The 23,451-nt window shown below is 34.2% G+C and overlaps 1 long non-coding RNA gene across 1 annotated transcript in view; it reads left to right on the top strand.

Moving 5' to 3' along the window:
* LOC104867212 overlaps positions 1-17,398 on the top strand; it is a 196,278-nt gene extending 178,880 nt beyond the window's left edge. The window contains exon 3 of the long non-coding RNA XR_781703.1: positions 17,359-17,398. This is a non-coding gene — a long non-coding RNA (uncharacterized LOC104867212). The remainder of the gene's footprint in view (positions 1-17,358) is intronic.
* Positions 17,399-23,451: the final 6,053 nt, after the last annotated feature.

Genomic DNA, 23,451 nt, shown 5'->3' on the forward strand with positions numbered 1-23,451 from the left:
CCTAACAATAAGTCAGCTATTCTGCATCCACAATCCAGTCACCTTCCAAAGGTCCAACCAATGAGTGCATGAGGCTCTTGGGGGACATCTAGATGTAAACCATAACATTTAGACTGACCTTGAATCCTCCTGCCTCTGCTTCCCAAATGCTGTGCTTAGAAGTGTGCATTGCTGCATCCAGTTTATATCTTTTTTTAAAGTGAAAAAAAATATAGAGAGAGAGAAAGAGAGAGAGAGAGAGAGAGAGAGAGAGAGAGAGAGAGAACAGGTAGTCAAGAAAGATGAGCCTCATCAAAATGACACTTGTCAATAAAACTCAAAATTCAAAATGATAATATATTTACTGACTAGGAATGAAAGTTTTGCAAAAAAGTCAATTTCAAATCCAGTTCCACTACTCAATACCTAAATTATTTCAGCCGTACCACAGTTTCTGTATTCTCAGCTTCTTCTTTTATAAAATGAAGTGCAGGGATCATTTTATTACGTTGTTGAAAGTATTAAATAAGATAGTCTTTGTAAAGCCTGTAGTACAAGGTCTTAACTAGAATGACTCTGGACAATTACTGTTGGTTATTGTTAACAGCATTATTGTTATTGCTTAATTGTTTTTCCAGTAAGATCATACTGATGTTTTTCACTCCATGATACTCTGTGTACCTTGGTCCTCTGTGGAAGAAGAAAGTACAAGATGACTCATCCAGTGCTGAGAATATGAATAATCTTTTGACATATCCCAGCTTCAGAATGAAGTCAAGTTTCCTTTCTGATCTGAGGCAGCAAAAGGATTTCATATCAAAACATCAACTCACACTGATTATCAGGGACTTCTTGGGCCGAGTGTGAAGGATCGAGCACATCAGGAGCTCCTCCATTCTGTTGCTGCTCTTCATTTCTTTCAGGAACTTCTGCTTCAAAAGAAGAAATGTCTCTGGTAGCTGAGTAGTTTTTGGTGTTTTTAGCTTTTCTGAAATAAGACTTTCTCTGTTTAGCTTTTTAAATTTTTGAATTACTAACTTTTCTCCAGTTCCCCTCGCAGTGAGATTGTTGTTTATGTACATGAAGGGTATTGATTTTCATGTGCTGACCTTATATCCAGCTACTCTGCTAAATTTGGTTTTTAAGTATAGAAAACTTCTGGTGGAGTTCTAGGGGTTTCTATATGACAATTTAACTTCTTTGTTTCCGATTTTTATTTCTTTTATTTCTTTTTTCATATCTAATTGCTGTGGCTAATATTTCCAGAACTATATTGTACAGGATTGGTGATAGTGGACATCCTTGTTGTGTTCCTGATTTTAGTGTGAAGGAATTCAGTCTTTGACCATTTAGTACAACGCTGGCTGTTGGTTTTTCACAGATGGCTTTTATCAGGTTGAGATAAAGACCATCTATTCTAGTTTTCTGTAGTTTTTTTTTTAATCATGAATGGGTGTTCAATTTTGTTGAATGCTTTTTCTACCTCTATTGAAATGATTATATGGTTTTTGTCCTTGACTCTGTTGCTATAGTATATTACATTTATTGATTTGCAAATGTTGAAACTTCCCTGCATCTCTGGGATGAATCGCATTTGGTCAGGGTGTATGATCTTTTTGATGGCCTTCTGTATTCTGTTTTCCAGTATCTTATTGAGGATTTTTGCCTCTATTTTCATTAGTGAAATTGTTCTATAGCCCTCATTTTCAGTTGGGTTTTTCTCTGCTGTTAGGATGAAGGTGATGCTTGATTCCAGGAATGAATTTGAGAATATTGGTTCCTTTTCAATTTCATTGAAGAGTTTAAACAGTAATGGGAGCAGTTCCTCTCTAAATGTCTTGCAGAATTCAGCAGTAAAGCCTTCAGGGTGGGCTTTTCTTAGTTGGTAAGATTTTAATTATGATTAATAATTAATAACTGATTGATATTGGGTTGTTTAGAATTTTTAGGTCTTCATTTAACTTCAGTAACTCATATATATATCTATATATATATATATAGATATATATAGAAATATCTATATATATCTTTCCATTTCTTCTGTGTTTTCCATGTTATTGGCATAGAGGTTCCCAAAATAGCTATTGATGATCCACTGGATTTCTCCTGGGTCTGTTGTAATTTTACGCTTTTCATTCCTAATTACATGGATTTGAGCCTTTTCTTTCCTTTTTTATAAGGTTAGATAAGGGTTTATCAATTTTATTCATTCTTTTGAAGAACTAATTCTTTGCTTCATTGATTTTTTTGTATTCTTCTCTTAAGTGTCAGTTGCATTGATTTCTGCTTTGATGTTTATAATTTCCTCCGTTTTATGAGCTTTGGGTTAGTCCTGCTCTTCTTTTTCTAGAAGCTTGAGGTTCAGCATTAGGTTGTTTATTTGATCTCATTCTGTTTTCCTAATATGAGTATTTCTGCTATGAATTTCTTGTATGACTGTTTTCATTGTGTCCCATACATTCAATAAGTTGTATTGGGATTGCCATTTAATTTAGAAACTGATTTCTTCTTTAGTCTTCTCTGTGAGCTATTTGTTGTTCAGGTGTGTGTCGTTCAATTTCCATGTGTTTAAGAAATTCTTATGGTTTCTTTTGCTATTGATGTCCAATTTCATTGCACTGATAATATACAGGGGATACTTCACTTCCTTTGCAGTTACTTAAATATGCTGTATGAGAAAATATGTGGTCTACTTTGGAGAATGAGCTGTGTGCAGCTGAAAAGAATGCGTATTCAGATTTTGTGGGGTGAAACACCCAGTAAATATCTCTTAAGTACATTTATTCAAGAGTTTGGTTGAGTTCTAGTATTTCATTGTTTATTTTTTGTCTAGTTGATCTATTTGTGACAGTGTGGTATTAAGGTTCCTTGCTTCTATTGCATTAGTGCTTATTTGTTTTTTTATGTCTTAATATTTGTTTTATATAGTTGGGTGCACTAATATTCAGTTCATATATATTTATGATTGTCATCTCTTCCTCTTGAGTTGTTCCCTTTACAAGGATGCAGTGGCCTTCTTTGTCTCTCTTGATTAGTGTTGGTTTGAAATCCATTTGATATGCAAATATGATAGCTGCTCCTGCTTTTTTTCAGATTCTTGGCACATGGAGTATTGTTTTACACCCTTTCAGTTTGGTCTCTGAATTTCTTTTTGAATTTAGTGTATTTCTTTTATGCAGTATATTGTTGGATATTGCTTCTTGACCCATTCTGCCAGTATATTTCTTTTAATTGGTGAATTGAGACCATTAACATTGATGATTATTACTTATGCGTATTGACTTATCCTTGTTGTGATCCTTTCCTGTTGTTGGGTTCTCTCCCTTTGTAATTAACTTCTTGTCTTGCCTGATGGTCTTTGTGGGGTTATGGCTCTCATTGTCTTTTCCTAGGATATTGTTTAAAACTTTTTGGGTGCTAATTTGATATTCATGAAGTTCCTTTGGTGTTCTTGGTCGTGAAAGTATCTTATTTCTCTATCAGTTTTGAAAGATAGTTTTCCATGGTACGGCAATCTGTGTTGGAGGTTGTTTTCTTTTAGGGCTTGAAACATTTCACTCCAGGCCCTTCTTGACTTGAGGGTTTGTTTTGAGAAGTCTCCTGTGATTCTGATTGACTCTCCTTTTTATGTGATTTGTTTCTTTTTTCCAACTGCTTGTAGGAGGTTGTTCTGTTGGGTTTCTTGACTACTGTATGCCTAGGTGTGTGTGTGTGTGTGTGTGTGTGTGTGTGTGTGTGTGTATTGGGATCCTTGCTAGTTGGTGTTCGATATGACTTATCTGTATGTCAATTTCTTTTTAAGCTTTCTGCTGTTACTTCTGTGAACAATTTTTATGTCATTTGCATTATCTCCTGTTTCTTCTTTGACTCTGATTGGTCTTATGTTATATTTCTTTGCATCATCTAGCAGCTGCTGTATTGTTTTCCCATGGTCCTTTGCTTTTAAGAAACCTTTCTTTTCTTGGTCATTATTTGTAATCCTGTCCTCTATATCTGAAATCCTGTTCTCACATTGGCTCATTCTGCTGTGTAAACTTTTAATGGAGTTTTTAATCTCCTGGACATCTGTTTGCATCTGTTTTATGGATTCCATTTCTCTCCTATGCTCCATCATCATCTTCAGCTCCTCTATTTTTTTAACCTATGTCTGCTCTAAAGGTATTAATAACATCTTTCACTACAGATACAATCTCTGTTTTTAGCTGAGAAATTATTTCTGAATTTATTTTTTTCCAGATCCTCCTTATTGCCTGTTCAGGTAGTCCAGTTGGTTGAGTTACAGATTGTACCATCTTGCTGTCCCTTGGAGTTGCCTTTGGTGATCTGTAAGTCTGTTTTTGAGACTTGTTTGGGTGTATTATCATATCAACCAAAGCAGTCTGCTGCCCCTTTATTGAGGTTACACTGTTCTCCCAGTGGGCCTCAATTCTCAACAATCCTCAGAGAGGTCTCTCCTTTTAACAGGCTGTAGGAATGCTAGGAATATTTGTATGAATGTCTTAATTTAAAGAGTATCAAAGAGCCAATAGTAGAGAGAAGATCTGAACCAAGCATGAGATCTATCTTGATTGTCTTGGTCATAGTAATCTTATAAGCATTTTGTTGAACTTTGAGTTTTTATTTGTTTTTCCTTGTTTTAAGTTTTATAAATAATATTTGGAATGATTGGCCCAGGCCTCACAATATCATGTTCTGAAAATATTGTAGTCAAAGACTCAATCTCCTCATTTTACATTTTATTTTATTTTCCATGATAAATGATGGGGCTCATAAATTCACACAATGCAAGATCTTCACAATCTTCCCTGCATCATAGTTGTAGCCAAGAGAAAAAGTTAGGAAATGTATATCCCCCATTTTTTCAAAAGTGGACACTTCTATGCCTCTATGGAGAAAAATTCTTATACTTCATTTTGTATGCTTTCCCACCCCAACTTTTCATGTCTAGAAGGAGATAAATATCCTGTGATTGGTTAGGTTCATCAATTACAGTCTCAGAACTTGAAAATGGAGCTTTTACATTGTTAATGATAGAGGTAACTATTTAGCAGTAAGGTGGGAGCATCTGCATAGTGGTGTCTTATGGCAGTGATGTGTAAGGTGAGTAGTGAATCCCATGGGTATCCTAACTTAGCTGTACTCTAGGGCTTTGGATACATTTTAGTTGTTTTTTTTTTTTTTGCATTTATGAAATAGGTCTTCTCATAGACTAGTCTTAGTGTCACATCTGATTGGTAAAGTCTGAAAGCAGAGTAAAAGTCTAGGTTAAAAGGGTCAAGGACTACTTTTCAGCCTGTGTGGGTTATGTATCTTGGGGCTTTATCTGTCTTGGCCAAACTGAGTTTTCTGATGCTCAAGAGCCTGTCAGTTCTGTTTCTCACCTGTATGTTAATATGTTCACCAGGATTCACTTCTGTAAAGCGGTACACTTCTATGGCCAAGTAAATCAGATACTATCAATAAACATTTGATAAAAATCATATCCTAGTGTAATCATTTTGAGTTAACAACATACTGTGGAATCATTAATACATTTTAGAAGTGAAATTAAAATATCCCAAAGTGGTTAGCACGAGGAAGTCAAATTAAAATATTTAAATTATTACAGACTTTTTAAAGTGACGTGATGAATATGCTATTGTCATTGTTAGTTTTTCTATAAATGTGAAAGTTTTGAAAGAAATATTGAAGACTACATCTTTGAGGTATGAAACCTCTCAAGGTTATATGTAATCATGCTCATTGTAAAGTATAGGCAGCAAACTTCCCATGACATTTTATGGGCATATTTTTTCAATATTTCATAAATGTCTGATTATGCCTAGAACTCTGAGTTTTGTTTTTTTTTTATAAGGGGCTTTCTTCCTTTCTGGACACAAAACTGCCATTTTGTATCTAGGTAGTTTATACTTTCTATAATAATATTCTCCTTTAAAGTGTAGTAGTTTTAACAGACTTTGACAGAAGCTTTAACAAATTTTATAGGAAAATAAATATTTCTAGCTTTGTACTCTTAAAATTTCAACCACACCATGAAGCTTATATCCTTATATAAGAAAACTTAATCCCAAATAAATTTTAAAAATACTCAGAGAAAATTGATATTTGTAGTTGTATTTAGTCAATATGTGCAGTACAGGATTTTTTAATTTGCTTTTGATTTTAATCAAATTTATATACGCATGTAGTTTGAAATGTCAAATGGTTCCATTAGGTTTACGCTAAAGTAGCAAATTTCTGTGTTCTTATTGCAGCCTTTTCTGCTTGCACAGATGCTGCTAATTTCAACTACATTCACTGAGTCTTTTAGGAACTCTCCATATTTCTAAATAACATGCTTCTATTGCTATTTCTTGATTTTTTATCAATAGGATTTATCTCTTGGTTCCCTGATGTGAAAGATGAAATTTTTGCCTGCTTTTATTTTCTGGTCCCTACTCCATATGTGCATACCTTCTGAGCTATCATCCTCTTGAAAGAATAAATCATAAGTTTGATTAAATGAATATTCATGTTTTTCACATTGTGACTAAATGAAAGCATTCAGGACTCTGACACACACACTTTATATGAATTGCTTTGTCTTTCCTGTCAGTGTATTGTTTCTTTAACATTAATAATAGCTTGTTTTCATTTCTTTGAAGGATTTTGTTTCATTTTTGTTGTGCTTTGTACCTAACAACAATTCAGTGTTCTCACTTGTGAAAAAAAATGCCTTTTACTATTTATGGGGAATTTATAGAATCTACCAATTTTATCTTCTTCAAGAGATCTTTTCTAAATTTGAAATCCCATTAGATGGAACTGAGGTACCCTGGGAACTAGTGCCTTTCATTTGACAGACCTAAACTAGCCTGTACTAGAGGCGACTGGTGCATTTACTGTCCACTCTGCAATGGCCAAACAAGGAATTAGCAGACATGGAGTATGCAAGAGCGTGGGAACCAGCCTACAAGCTGAGCTTGATCCTGTCCAAGGGGTGATGAAGATGAAAAAAGAGACACAGAAGCAGGTTAAAATCTGGGGGGTCCAGATGCTCGTGTCTCCCTTCAACATAGAGCCCCAAATGATTGGCACATCTTGGCTGTATTCACTCAGACACAGGCACAAACAATTAGAGTTCTACAGGATTCATCTGCCTCCCACCTTCCATGGCACTGCTCTGGTAAACAACTTTACCTCAGGTATTTTTACTTTCCCCTGCAGCACATTAGCACACTTGTATGCTCTCTTTTTCCTCCGTACTCACCAAGCAGGCTAATTAGGCCTGATTCCTCCATATGATCTCCACCCAACAGAAAGAGTCTTATGTCGCGAGCCAGCAATGCAGAGCACTGTCCAGCAGTGCCTCAAACCTGAAAGAGCAGCGGGGTGGAGATCGGGCAGAGAGAAAGGAAGGACGCCAAGACAAGAGTCTGATCAAGGCGACGTTTATTGCCGGCAAGCCTCGGCCTTTTAATGCAAAAAAAACCCACAAACTATTATGGGATGGGTTACCATGGTAAATGAAAGTTCACACAGGAAAAGAGCAAACAAGCTCAACAAAAACAACCCACCGTAGGTAGTAGTAACCCGGACAACCACACATCTAAAGGTCAGAGACAAGAAACTGTAACTTTCAGGAATTCCACAAAGGAAACACACCACCTGCTAAACTGGAGAAACTTAACACATATGGAGTTACTAAAGTTTACAATACTTACAACCAAAATTCATGATCCCCACAGTCTTACGTGTTTATTTTTCAAAGAATCTCCTGCAATCCCAGTCTTAAATATTATGGCTTATATATTATAGCACAGTTTCTGTTAGTGGAGCATGTGTGTTTTATTTTCAAGAGATGAAAGGAGGAAGGAGGGAAGGGAGAGGCAGGGAACTTGAAAAGAATTAATGTATTATATACATGTACCAACTTCCCACAATGAATGTAATTATTATGTACTGCCAATGTGTACTAATATAAATTTTAAACAATGTAAGTGACTTTAATAAAATAAAAGTAGCAGATTTGAGAAATAATCCACACCTCCCTTCTCTACTTCCAGGGCTGTTTTATAAGTGACAACTCTGTTCCCACAATTCACAGGAAAAAGGCCAGTATACTTTCAGGACAATTTGGATCTTAGGCAGACAAAAGAAAAAGTGACTAAGATATTAGCCCTCTCCTCCCTTTTTCATGTTTTAATCTGCTACAAGACATGGAGAACAGTCCAGACAACCACTGACTATGAAGAGTATACTGAACATATACACAAGTGGCAGTTTATTTCCAAAGGTCATGTTAAAATTTACTCAGTGGGAATAGCTATTTTCCTTACCATTGGATGAAAGTTTGACAGAACTGCCTGTTAACATCTCCCTGGAACTGGAGAACCACACTTCCAGAGAGTCAAATGTTTAACTGGTCATTCGAGAGATGCAAATAAAAACAACACTGAGATTCCACCTCACTCCAGAAAGAATGGCTGCTATGAAGAAATTAACCAATAACAAATTCTGGTGAGGATGTGGGGGAAAGGGAACCCATTCATCCTTCATCAAGATTTTTAAAAATATGGTGTCACTTAAGTTGCCTCTGATTTTCTAATCTTTGCTTTATCAATCTACATATTGTTAAGGTCTATATTTTGTATGAGCTCTTTATATTTACCTTTTCCTTCCTACTGTGCCGAGCATGAAACTTGGGGCCTCTTGAATATTAGACTACCAGCCTTACATCTACCTCCTGACTTTAGTTTGTTGTTTCTGCTGTCATTAAAATCTTCTCAACTTCTAAAATGCAAATGTAGTTTTAAACAGTTTAGTTTCTACAAAAGAGAAAAATCTAGAAATTCTTGCTTTAAAAGTCCATGTTTATAACATACAATTAACGATTTCATTGTTCCTATGCTTGCCTTGATCTTGTAAAAAATAATCTACACATTGTTGGAAATAGAATTTTCAGAATTAAAGGGACAAAAAACCCAAAATTTACTCTGAAGAGGCTCAGGTAAAACACTTCTTTATTTTGTTTTTACAGCTTTCAAATAAATTTGAAATTGATTTGAAGAGAAAGCAAAAAATGTTATATCTTTTAGCAAATAATAGAGCCAAATGGGTTGGGATCTAATATAAAAATTTGATTTTTATAGGTTTTTGATCTAACCACTAAATTGGTATAGGATATAAAGGAAGAAAAAACTCTTAGTGCAAACTTCTTAGTAGAACTTTATCATGTCACAGTGTATAAAAATACAAAGCAGAAGTAGAAAAAAATAGAAGCTCCTTTATCACAGTACCTTGCTTATGAAAGTTAATATTAATCATCACTTATTTGAGTAAAGTGCCAGATTTTCTGTTTGAAAATGTATGGGAATCCCCAACCTATACTAGTTTTTAGTTCTTAGTAGATATTAATTGTCTAATTACTGCTTATAATATATAAAGTACTTAGTACAATGTCACTGCTATGCTTCTATTCTTAAAGGATCTTGCTTAATTCAATTTTCTTACCATAAGATTTTGGCTAGAATATGAATTGGATTCAGTAAGTGTTTATTGATTTAAGAATGACAATGTAAAGAGGTGCGTGTGTGTGTGTGTGTATGTTCTTAGACACGTGCAGCACTTACCAATGAGGAGGAGACAAAAACCTAAGCTTCAACAGAAATATAAACACTTTTAAGTGCCTTTATGTGAAATAAAGATGTCTCAACTGAAAGAAATGAGCAAACTCTTTAGTTATTTTAAATAATTTTAAGTATTAAGGTCACTGCGTACATAAAACCCCAACTCATCAAAGTTCTTTATATCAACTGATGCCTACAAAGCCTTATGGGGGAAAACATGCTTGCAATCCCAGCATTCAAGAAAGGAGCTAAAGGTATAGGGAAGGTGGGATGGGAAGGGTAAGGGTAAAAAGGGAAAATAAAAAAATGTGCGATAATGAAAAGATGGAAATAAAGTGGTTGTAGATGGGGAGGGGAGGAGGGGGTAAAGAGAGGGCAGGGACAAGGGGAAAAAATGAGAATCAAGACTTGTCATGTAGAGGTACAAGATCCCAAGAATGAATGCAACTGTACTCTATCCCTAAAATGTACCAATAAACTCAATTAAAGCTGAAAAAAAAAAAAAAAGAATCCAAAGCAAATAAAGGTACTAACAACAAATTCTTACCTTTACCGTAAAATTGTCATCATCTTTTTTTATCATGTTTCCTTTGGTTTTTGATTTACAAGTCTCAAAAGCATTGTTGACAGTTTCCTTTCTTGCAGTTCATAGCACGATTATCATAGCATGGATTTGATACAAAGGGACTCTGACAGCATCAGAAAGCCTCACATGAGGTTCAGTGCACACCCACATCCTGTGTGTCCAGCTGAGTGCACTAGCTGAACTGAAAACTGGAGGCAGAGATGAGTCTAAAGACAGTCCCATATTTTCATTTATTTTATCCATTTTTCCTCCTTAAATTTTCTCCAGGGTTAGAGAAAACTCAAAATAATTAATTAAATATACAATTATTTTGTTTTTCACTCTTTCATCTTAAATGAACTAATTAGAATACTCCTGCTAAGTGATTCACACTGACAATTGACTTTGTACTTTTCCTTGGAAGTTAAAAGATTGTTTGAAATGATTTGGCTGTAGTTGATTGATCACATTTTAAAGGGCAAAATTATCTGGCTGACTTGTTTAAAACTAAGGTGAACTATATAAATTTGAGAGGTGTTGTCTACTTATGAAAGTTCTTCCTGGTACTTGGAGAGATAATTTATTGAAGATATCTTAGTTTTAATATAAATGAAAACATTTATTAGATGAAATCATATCTTTGATTCTCAAACTTCCAGTCATACATAAACTTTACATAAAAGTTTATACATAAACTTTTAAAAACCTTTTCTCCATATTTGCATATTTATTTTTATTGTTGCCCAAAAATATGCAATTTAGGAAAAAATTATGAATGCAGGATCCTGTGATATACTCGATACTGGTGTAGATATTATGAGCTGTTTTCTCCTCCAATGATTTATTATGTAATCTTTACCTATATTTGACCATTCTCTCAATTCATATTGTTACTAGGTGGACAAATTTAAAGCTATGAATAGATTCTTGCATTTCCATAAATTAAAAAAGATGTTTAAAATTAATAATAATATATAAATGAAACCATGAATTTTTCTGTAGGCTTTTTCAAAATAAAGTAGTCATGCTTACTCAATTGTATTCAAATATGTATTTTGGTTGCGTCCTATATTTTTCTCTACTTTCCATTCTAAGTCCTATGAATTTAAAAATATGAGTCCTTTGGCTCTCATTTGTAAACATGGAGCCATTTGATGTTTTTAAAGTAAAATATGAGTACAATTAAGCAGAGAAAATGCTACTTTTCAGTAAGAAAATCTGACTGGGAGGGAGCAGTCCATGAGCTTTCTGAAACCATCTCCTTAGTATTAATTTCTCATGTCTACAACAGAGGAAAATAAATTTGAATGTCTCTTTCAATGTATAGTAAATGAGTTGAAGTATTTTTATACTGTCAGATCATCTTAGAAAAATTAGTGAGTAATGGATCCATATAGTTGTTTGAAAAGGAGGAGAATATAAGATAAACTTGATGGTATTTAACATTTGTTTCTGATTGACTTCACTTTATTTGTGCAGATTTTTTTTCTCTTTGTACCAATAATGAAAATTGGGACCTTGCACCTGTGAGGCAGGAAGTGGTATCACTGAGCTAAATCCCGGGCTCATGATTGACTTCACTTTAAATTATGGTCTCAACATGGCAGCAGGTATAACAATCCCCAATTTAAAACTACACTACAAAGCCACTGTGATAAAAACAGCATGGTGCTGGCAAAGAAACAGATCTGAGGATCAGTGGAACAGACTGGAAGACACAAAAACAACTCCAGATGTACTCAGCTACTTTATCTTTGACAAAGGAGCTGACCGCCCCCACTGCAGGAAAGATAGCCTCTTTAATAAATGGTGTTGGAAAAACTTGATCTCAACCTGCCGAAGATTAAAACTAGACCCTTATCTTTCACCATGTACTAAACTAAAATCCAAGTGGATTAAAGATCTAAATAGTAAAACAGAAACACTAAACTTGCTGGAAGATAAGTTAGGCAGAACTCTTGAAGACATTGGCATAGGAAAAGACTTTATGAACAAATCCTCAGTAGCATGGGAACTAGAAGAAAGAATCAACAACTGGGATCTCATCTTTTTAAAAAGCTTCTGCTCTGCAAAAGAAACCATTAACAGAACTAAGAGACAACCTACAATGTGGGAAAAAGTTTTTACCAGCTGCTCCCCAGACAAAGGACTACTATCTAGAATATATAAAGAACTCAAAACAGTCAGCCCCCCAAATATAAAGACCCAATTAAAAAATGGGCATCTGAAATGAACAGACATTTCTCAGGCAAAGAAGTAAAAGCAACAAGTAAATATATGAAAAAATGTTCCACATCACTGGTCATTAGAGAGATGCAGATGAAAACAACACTGAGATTCCACTTCACCCCACAAAGAATGGCTGCTATGAAGAAATCAAACAATAACAAATGTTGGAGGGTTGTGAGGAGAAAGGAACCCTTTTGCCATTGTTGGTGGGAGTGCAGACTGGTGCAATCACTATGGAAATCAATGTGGAGACACCTCAAAGAAATGGGACTAAAGGTTCCATTTGACCCAGCCATCCCTCTGTTGCGTGTCTTTCCAAAAGAATTAAAAGAATCATATCACAGTGATATATGCACATCTATGTTTATAGTGGCACAGTTTGTAATAGCTAAAACTTGGAAGCAGCCCATTTACCCATTAGTTGGAAACTGGATAAAGAAGATGTGGCTTTTCTATAAAATGTAATACTACTCAGCCATAAAGAATGAGGAATTAGATTCATTCATAGGAAAATGGATACATATCGAGAATATACTCTTAAGTGAAATAAGTCACACATGTGTAAATACCAAATAGTTTCTCTGGTATGAAAAACTATAATAGTACATAAGATCCTAATGATATAATTGACAATTTGAAATAGGAAGAGAAGAGCTAAAGGTGTAGGGGAAGTGGGAAGGGTAGGGGAAAGATAATAAGGAAAAAGAAAAAAAATATGAGAAAATAAAAAAATGGAAATAAAGTGTTTATAAATGGGGCGATGAGGAGGGGGTGAAGGGAGAGCAGGGACAAGGACATGTTTTGCTTACTATCCAGTATAATTTGGATACTGTCCCATTTGAAGCAATACTTAAGTTTATTTGCAGACAGTTATAAAATATTTGGTTCCCATCAAGATGGATTTCCTCAGACCTGGGTCTCTCATGTCACCTCCTAAAAATTGTGGTTGAGAAAACAAGTTCCCTAATGTGAAGCTCATACTTGGTTCGGTTCTCAGTGAATCAAGCAGAAGTGTTTCCATTCGGCTGTCCTTGCACTATATTAACTTCATTTCATTCAAGCAAATGCTTTTCTCTGTCAGAAATGATGAAATGTGATTAATTCTTCATGGTTCATATTGGCAATGTTTTGAGATGACAGAACTCATGTTTATTTAAATCCATTATTATAGCCATCTGGATGAAGCAAGCCATATGATACAAAATTACTTTAGTAGACTATATTAGATCTTGCATAGATGTAATCTATCTTGCATAGATATAATCTTGAAATCAATGTCTTTTATATGTTTAATCCCATTGAGTCACTCAAGGGCAGTAGAATAGAACAAAAGTCTTCTAAGGTATGTTTCTGTTTGTCTTCCTATAGTACTGAATGGCAAGTAAGATATGAATTTCATTAATACTCTCTTGCATTTCATAAATGTATTGACAGTATATTGCTTCTTAGTGAGTAAGCCCAAATGTCATTTTAAGTGAATCCTGAGTCTCTTTGAAAATTCCTTGAATAGTTTTCAGATACTGCTTTTATTTTAAATTTAAAAGTCTATGTAAATATTGCAGTACTATAGTTTGAGTTAGACTTTGGCAAGGGAGGGAAAAGTTAGGTGAAGACAATAATTGGAATTATAAAATCTGGAAGTTCTGACCCCCTGGGAAATGGCACAGTGTTTCATACAACCTAAATTTCCTAAGGCAATAGTGTCAATAAAAGTATAAATATATGTTAAATTTGGATTTAGTTGACCTCATATGTCATACTAGTATTTGATTAATTTGGTTAGTGAAAAATTCTCAAATAATAAAGCAGTTTAATGACAAAATTCATTGTGTTAAAGATTATTTTATAATAGGACATAAAAATCAAGTGAAGGAGGACATTGCAAAAACTCATTGAGAAGAAGACATTGGAAATGAATTGGCATGCAGACTATGTTCCTGGTATAAAAAGACAGCAAGTGTGAAAGACCTTAAAAAATGATATTTCCATGCTCATGGAAAATGGAGGAAGGATTTCAGTAAAAAAATAATAAAGAGGAATGGAAATGGATGATAGGAAATAAGGTCTACAAATTGGGCTCAGAAGAATCACATAAAGCTTCTAAGGTACCTTAAATAAATTTGATTATTTCCTAAGGAAGCCATGGGTGAGGCTGATCCAGGAGAGATATGATCTGATTGGTCCTTATGAAAGATGATTCCACTTGTGTAAACAGGAGAACAGAAGCCAAAACATCGCTTAATTAATGTGTAATTAAGTAGTCTGACAGGACAGATAAATATGGGCCAGAAAATTCTATGGAGCACTGGAAAGCACATGTCCCATGTGATGGGGTCTGATTCTCTTCAGTTATACCCTATGGCTATGATGAGAGACTGTGATGAAGAGTGGCCACACCTCCAAATACTGCAGAAACAGAAACAAAATAATCAGGATATGAAATGGAAACAGCTGAATCAATACAAACCAAGTTGTTGAAGGAATTCTTGAACAAAAGAGAAAGTCAGAGGAGTGTTTATTAGAAGTATAAGAGGAAAAATAGCTCTTAGGATTCTACAGGGGTCCCAAAAATGGGTTTGCTGTGTGGGATCTTTGTCTGTAATCTTTTAAGGATAAGCAGAGCAGAGGAATCTTCCCACAATTTCAGTGGCTGCCTACCATAGGTCGTTCCATGGGTCTGAAATGATCAATTGGGACTTATACTTTTAATGTAGAGTTTAAAACAAAACAGTCAGCATCCCCAAATTCTTGGAAACCAGTTCCCAGCCAATATATAGGCAGGGGCAACTACCATGGTGTATTTCATTTTACCCAACAAGTTGTTTTCCTGACAGAGTTCTTAACTGCCTTTTCTTATCTGTAATTTTTTTCTTATGTTAGCTTTTTTGTTTTTAAGCTTAATGATTTGAATTCCTCTTAACTCAGTGCATGCATTGTTTGCTTTGTAATAATGCTTGATAAGTCCAACTCTATCTTAGACGCTATCCTTCCTAGCTGCCTACTTATAAGTTAAATAGCTAAATTCTCTCTTACAATGTGTATATATAATAATTTGTCAACATGAAGGAAATTATTATATAGAGCAAACCTATGTTAATAAAAAAAGAAACAGACTGTATGTGAAAGTTCCTGAAAATGTAAAATATTGATATTAAATCCTTTAAAAAATTACCTTAGCATGTCAGCAGAAATACATTTGTGAGTAAAACTTAGCCCTTAGCCTTTGGGTTATCTATCCCTGCACTCTATGACTAGTCAAGTGGCCAGTCTCATTTGTGATGCATGACACTTAGGAAGGAAAGGCAAGGCCTTCAGGCACATACAGTCTGCACATCCCAGGAGACACTGATTTAATGGTAAAAAGTAGACTGATGACCTCAGTTTGATCCCCAACACACACACACACACACACACACACACACACACACACACACACACGCAAGTAGACTGATGAGATTTAACCTGAAAACATAGATGGGTTGAAATTTAACCTTCTTCACTTCCAGAAGCTGAGGCCACTATGAAAATAACCAATACTCTCCCTGCAGAACTTTCACATTTTATAGAAGAGCGATTATGAGGGTAGACTAGCTTTTGCTAAGCCAAAACTGTGTTGTACTAAATTATACTATACAAAGAAAAATGTTACAAGTTGTAATAAATTGCAAAAGGAGAAAAATGAAAGTTAAGCATAGGTAAAGTGGGAGCTATTTTTTACTAGAGCACTGGTTAATTCTACTTTCCCTTGAAAAGAGTCTGCAGAAAAAGCCTAGTTCAAACGTTTGCTCCCAAAACATACAGAGATGCTCAAGACCCATGAAGAAGAATTATGTCAATGTATGTGAGACTAAAATACACACACACACACACACACACACACACACACACTATAGTTTCATTTGACTGTTATAGTATGTAGAATCCTTTTCTTACTTCAGAACCCATTTGCTTCACTTTGTCACCATTGCTCTTCCTCATCTTTGGCCATATGAAGCCTCTCGTTGCTTAAATATTGTTAGATGTCATTGCCAATAAAATTACTGAAACAGTCCCTAATTTCTATGACATTCAATTATGTCACCAGGTTTATTCTTTGCAAAGTATTTATTACATTTTGAAATAACATTTTTTATCACTTTGATGATCTTTACTAAAAAATATTAAAATTTAAACTCTATGCACTCAGAGATTTGGCCGTTCTTATCCCCGTTGTATTTCTGTTCATTGGAACAGTGTCTTTAAATAAATAAATAAACAAACTGAACAATTAGCTAACCACACAAAAGCAAGTTAAAAGCCTGTTGAATTAATCCACATATAGTGTAACGATATGCGCAAGAAGTGGAAGAGAACTGGCTATAAATAGAGATTCTAAGAGGCAATTTTGGCATATTCAAAGCATGTAAAGTTATTGAAATAGTTCTAAAAGTACAGATTATAGGAAATATGTTTTCTCTAACAATTGTCATAAATATTTTAAAAAGTGCTTTTACACTGAAAGTCTACAATTTTTAGAAAAAAAATGAATTATGTGAAACCATGGGCCCTGTCCTTAAATTATTTTTTAAAATCTGTAGCATATATCCTTGTGTCTGACACCTGATGTATGATCAGGGAATATTTACATTAATTAATTATAAAGTAAAATAAAGAGATTATTATATTTATTATAGCCAAAGTGACCAATTGCTCTAAATGCTTCAGTGTAAATTTATATTTAGATCTGAAATGTTCCTTAAAAGTCTTGTGAAGGTAGGGCCTGATCAGAGGAAGTAAATCACTTGGGTGTGACATAGAATATTATGTTATTATCCTAAGCTATTCCCTTCTCTCTGTCTGTTTCCTGACCACCATTAGCTGAAAAGTTTTCCTACACTAGGTCCCTCCACCAGCTGTTTCTGCCTTGTAGCAGACAAAAATGACTGAGCATACTGAAACTGAGCCCAAATAAACCTGTTGTCCTCTATGTTTTTCCAGGTGTTTTGGAGAAAACTTTGGAGAAGGCAAGAGAACCCCTAGATTGTTGAACACACAACTTTATGGGTGAGTCTGTTCAGAGGTCAGAAGACCAGAATTCTTTTTTTAAAATTACTTATATTGGTACATTTAAGGTGTACATTTATCATTGGAAATGTGTACCTTTCCATCTTGGTTCTTATTTTTTCCCCATTCCCTTACCCTCCCTTCAAACCCTGCCTCCCTCCCTATCTACAAAGACTTTGTTTCCATTTTTTTCATTTTCTCATGTTAATTCTATTCCCTTATTTATCTCCCCTACCCCTCCCAGTTTCCCTTCCCCTTTGCCCCTTTTCTTCCTATTTCACATTATCAGTTATACCATTTAGTACTGATAGTAATGCAGAAAGAAAAGGCAAGGCCCATGAGTTTTAAAATGGAAATAGGAACTGTATTGAAAACTCGGCCATGTATGTTTCCTTTTGGCAAAGAATTTGTCAATTTTTTTGTCTATGATCTGAGAATTTATGTGAGGCTGCATTCAAAGTTGATAGATTAATTTGACTGGCAGAGATTTCAAGGCAGCCCAACATTTAAAGTGTGTCACAGGTACTGATGGCTTCTTTCAACCATATCTACTGAGAGAATCAGAAGTGAAAGACAGCTAACAACATAAAAATTTCTAATTTTTCTGGAAAGAAATTGACTGCAAAGTTGGGGCAAAGATGAATATGGTAGATGAATATGGTAGATGAAAATATCAGTAAAAGAAGCCAAGTACTCCAGATTAAGACAATAATAAGACAGCTTGAAAACATCTCAGGAATTGGTCAGACATCAGCCTTCTCTGGCACAAGGGTGGAAAACAGGAAACACCTTTGAAAGGCTTTGCTTTTAGAAGAGATCCCAAGTGTTCTCTGCTTATCACGGGTCCCAGAGGGAAATGTTTCCCCAAGTTCAGTCATCCAGTTACTCTAACTTTGTAGAAGTGATCCAAGAGGACGTGGATAATGCTTGAATTGGCAGTAGACCTTGAGGTCATCCCCATGTTGCTGATTTTACAAGCATGTAGAATGTTGCAGTTACAGGGTCATGGAGGATTCCATCTAGAATTCAAAAAAAGGTGTGAGATACCAGAAATTATGCCCCTGATGGGGCAGTGTATAAAGCTGTGAGAGTGAAGCTGAAGGAAGACTGGAGATGCCAGGAATTTAGAGATACCAAGAATAAGGAATGTTTGCTGAGACAAGCTGAAGGCAGTGAGCAGAGTCATACGGGGGCTGTTTCTGGGCTCAAGCATCCCTATTTCATAGGATTACTCAAGATCTCTTTCCACAAAAGCACCCATTTTTCTACAAGCTTTAATTAATATGATTTGATGTATTTTAAAACATATAATTTTATAAGATTACTAAAACAGAATAAGGAAATGAAATAGTCAAGACCCAAGGCAGAGAACAATAATTTCAATAATATTGTCATGCTACACCTATGATGAAAAACTTAAGACCCCTAGTGATCTATAATGTTTCCAAAAGTTATGTGATTTAATACTCATTTATTTCATGTACATATAAAAATCTTAGGAATTGGGTGTATTCACCCCAAATTTCATACAATAACATTCAATATATTAACCATTTTTTCTTATGCATTTGATTATGCATACTTTTCAAAATTTGAATTAAATCATACTAGTGCTTAGTGGTATGAATTGCTATCATGGAATATAATTTTATTGTGTCATGATGTCTTAAAATTTACTAATGATGATAAAAATTTGAGAAAGGTGCTTACAAATCTTAAAAACAAATTTCAAATGATTGATCCATTCATTCCTTTCTTCACTCACTCATATATAATTGTAAAAACGTAAAACGTCTTTACTTTTAAAGAATAAATGGACAAGGGGAAAAAATGAGACCCAAGACCTGTCACGTAAAGGTATAAGATCCCAATAATGAATGTAATTGTGCTGTATATCTAAAATGTACCAATAAACTCAATAAAAGAAAAAAATGAATGAATGGAAAATATATAGAGCGGGAATATGACTCCGCTGTTACAAACCAGTGATATGTGAACCAAAGTTAAAACTTTTGACATGTCTTTGGAACCATGTAAGAAAAATATACACTGCAAATTTTGTACTCCAAACTTCCCTGCAGAGATTTATAAAGCTGTTTACTTCTCTTCTAGTCAGGTAAAAATTGCTGAAATCCACTTTTTATACTTCTAGCTTTATATTTTTAAATTTGGTCAAAAAATGAATCAGCAGAATTCTTCACATAAAAATTTAATAAAAGATGATTGATTAGGCTTTGAATTATGATCATTATGACTATTTGTGGATTAATAGTATTGCAAACAATAAGCTATGTAGCAGCAGTAGGGGTTTAGCTTTTATTTAACAATATCTAAGTTTTAAAGGTTTTGCAATGAGAAGTGATGATTGATTTGCAAGATGATATTCATTTTCACATTTCCAAAAAATTTCAACTAAAATTTTGAGTAATTTTGGATACTTTTGTATAATTGAGTGTCAAAAATAGAAAAATATCTCAGGTTGGCATTTGGGCTCAGCTGAGTTATTTTAAAGATACTTATTGTAATATAATTTATAGTTAAAGTATCCTGTTTGATTGGATTAATCACACATATATAGTGTTAATCAAAGAAATCAGATATAAAAAATCACAGGAATTCAATCTTCTGAATTTTTTCTTTAGTCATTAGCTCTAGTGAGAAAAAAACACCTAATACATTAGTTATTTCTTGTTGTCTAGTCATAACTTTTAATTATTACATTAGATTTGTCTAGATTTCACCATTTTTTCAAATACCTGACAATGTAGAATGAAACAGTAATATAAGTGTCTGCAGGAATCAGGGGGTTATTCAGAAAAAAAATTTCTATAGCACTATTACTTAAATCAAGTTCCATGAAATGTATTTTTCAATTTTCTCAATATGACTAATTGTGAAAATACTATGTAACTAGGTTCAAATATAACATATTCATCTATGACCATTTCGAAGGCATTATGAACCCTAATGCTTTAAGAGAACTATACTCTAAAACCATCTTATTTAAAGGCAACAATGTCCAGGCATTTTCAAAATGCCAAATTACTTCAGCTTTCACATCTACTTAAGGCTCTTTTCTAAAATCATCATTTAACTATTAGCCTTGACATTTTTATAGCCCATCAACACATTCAGAAAGCTGAATGTGATCTCAACAACCTCCTTCATTAGTATGTGTAGTTTCAGTTATAGGATGTGAATTTCAAGTTGTTTTTTTTTTTTTTCCTAAGAGATCTGAATCTTACCGCTAAGAATCCAACTTTGTTCTCAAGTTTTTATTACAGGATAAAGGTTGTAATTCTGAGTACTTATCTGTAAGTCCAGAAAAGGGACTAGTACTATTTATATTTAATCTCCCCAATCAAGAACCCTTCTATCAGGTTAGCAATATTCATCAGTGGAGCTTGTGACATCAGAAAGGACAGAGGCACATAAAGTAAAGTTGTGGAACTGCATAGCATGAAGAAGACTGTGTAGCTAGTCCACCCCATCAATACATATGTTGCCACAGATCACTGGGGGTCATGTTGGTATCAACAGTAATAATGTTCTTACAGAAGGAAAGAGAATAGAATTTGAAATCAGAAAATATTTAGGACTTCATTCTACATACTAGGATAAAGTAGAGGTGAACATTCATTTGTTCTCAGCATCCCTTTCTTTGAGAAAACTTATGTATCATATTTAATGTGATTCTGATGAATTATCATGGTCCCCCTCTCACTCAGGTGGGAGATATTGTTATGTGATCTGGATTTGTCAGATTGTAGGGCTGCATCTTACTGACAACAATGAGTTTTTCAAGGTTGGCAAGTGATGAAGTAAAGCCAATTTAAGTTTTTAAATTGTATTCACATACTATCACTGAGAGAAAATTCTTTTGTCATTGAGGTTGCTAAGCTGGTAGCTGAAGCTGCTTGTGGCTATCTTTAAGCTTTATGAAGAAGAATACATAATACAAGAAAAGAATAGCTCATCACAGGAGGGAAATAGCAAAAAAGATAAAACTGATACACAATTTGAGCCCTTGAATCCAGCTCAGCATGATATTTCAAGATTCTATGAGCCAAAATAGTTTCCTTTTCATGAAAATTTCAAAATGGATGTGTATTCTCTATATAAAAAATTAATTTAAAAATCCTATGGAGTCCTATGTAATTTGACTAAAATAAACATTCTGTTCTCTATTTCTATAATAAACTTCTGGTATATATTTCTCTATCTCTGCTGATTCTTGGGTTTCTTAAGAAACAATCACACTTATACATGAATGTGATCGTACAGGATACTCGATTACTCTTCTTCAAGCTCCCTTCCGATGTCTGCACTGCCTATATTTCACTCCGCAAATCTTTGTTCAAAGTCTGGGTTTTTATTGCATAAGGACTCTTCTGACCATTTCATGTGAATTTATAATCTGCATCCACACCCAATCTCTCTTACCTTGTTTTAATTAATATTATTTCCTAAATACTATATAATCTGTACATATATAGTATCAACTACTCTCTTGACCATCAGATTACATTTACAAATTATATGTTGATGAGACATATACAGATATGTATTTCAAGATGACTTTCATCTTTTATTTTCGTTTTCATAGCTCTGCCCCATATACTGAGAATAGAGATTGGCGCCTACACTGACCTCAATAAATATTTGATGAATTAATTAATTGGATCTTGCAAACATGCAGCAAAATCTGCCTCCAAGTAAATCATATAAATTCTATGTAATCCAAGCCCAGGTTTATAAAACATCAGAGATGACACTCACAACCTGTTTTTCATAACTTATAGGCCAATTGCATGTATGTCCCATCAAACTTGTGAGTGTGGTTTGCAATCTTTAAAATGCTGTAATTATATGACACAATATCTTCAATTATTATTTTTGTAAGTATATGTAGAATTAGAACATCATATATTTGTTACTTTAGTTGTGGTCCAATTCGACTTTTTCTTCATGAAACTGTCAAAGTTCTAAAATAGATGTCTCGGGGCTGGGGATTTAGCTCAGCGGTTCGGTGGCCTGTCTTGCAAGCGCAAGGACCTGAGTTCAATGCCCGATACCAAAACTAATAATAATAATAAATAAATAAAATAGATGTCTCCAGATCAGATAATCCTGAATTAATATTTTAAACTGTTCTCTAAAATTACTTTTGCAAGTACATTAATTTTGATCATAAATATATGTACCTATATGTATACTTAACTAATATAAATTTTGTATCTTAGTCAACCCAATATCATAGAAAATATTTAACTGAAGATTTTGTATTGATGAATATGTTCTGCGAACAGCAATAGGAGAAACCACATAATCATATAAAAAAGAGCTTCTCCCTACAAATAAAGACTTAAATAAGAAGAAATATCTGTGCCATTCTTGGATCTAAAATGGAAATGTTAAGTAGAGTTGAGTCAACCCACGAAGAACATTTATTAATGTGATTCAGATAAAAATATTTATTGTTATAAGCCATGGGGATGTGTTCGATTATTTGGCTTTTTAATTCTGGAGGAATGAAGGATTGTTTAATTTTACAGACTAACCTATACTGATTATTGCAGTAGGTCTTGGAATCAGGCCTAAATTCTAGTTCTGTCTCAAATATATGATACTATTTTTGGATATGTTGCTTATTCTCTTTTAGCCTTAATTACTTTTGTCTTCAAAAAGGGACAAGTAGTGGAGAAGGGTTACTTTCTCACCACATCCCCACCAGCATCTGTTATTGGTTGATTTCTTAATAGCAGCCATTCTTTGTGGGGTGAGGTGGAATCTGTGTTGTTTTCATCTGCATCTCTCAAATGACCAGTGATGTGGAACGTTTTTTCATATATTTATTTGTTGCTTTACGGTCTTTGAGAAATGTCTATTTATTTCAGATGCCCATTTTTGAATTGGGTCTTTATATTTGGGGGGCCTGATGTTTTTAGTTATTTATATATTCTAGATCATAGTTCTTTGTCTGAGGAACAGCTGATAAAATTTTTTTCCCACATTGAAGATTGTCTC

The sequence above is a fragment of the Fukomys damarensis genome, unplaced genomic scaffold (genome assembly GCF_012274545.1).
Source record: "Fukomys damarensis isolate Sample0158 unplaced genomic scaffold, DMR_v1.0_HiC HiC_scaffold_20, whole genome shotgun sequence".
NCBI classification, from domain to species: Eukaryota; Metazoa; Chordata; class Mammalia; order Rodentia; family Bathyergidae; genus Fukomys; species Fukomys damarensis.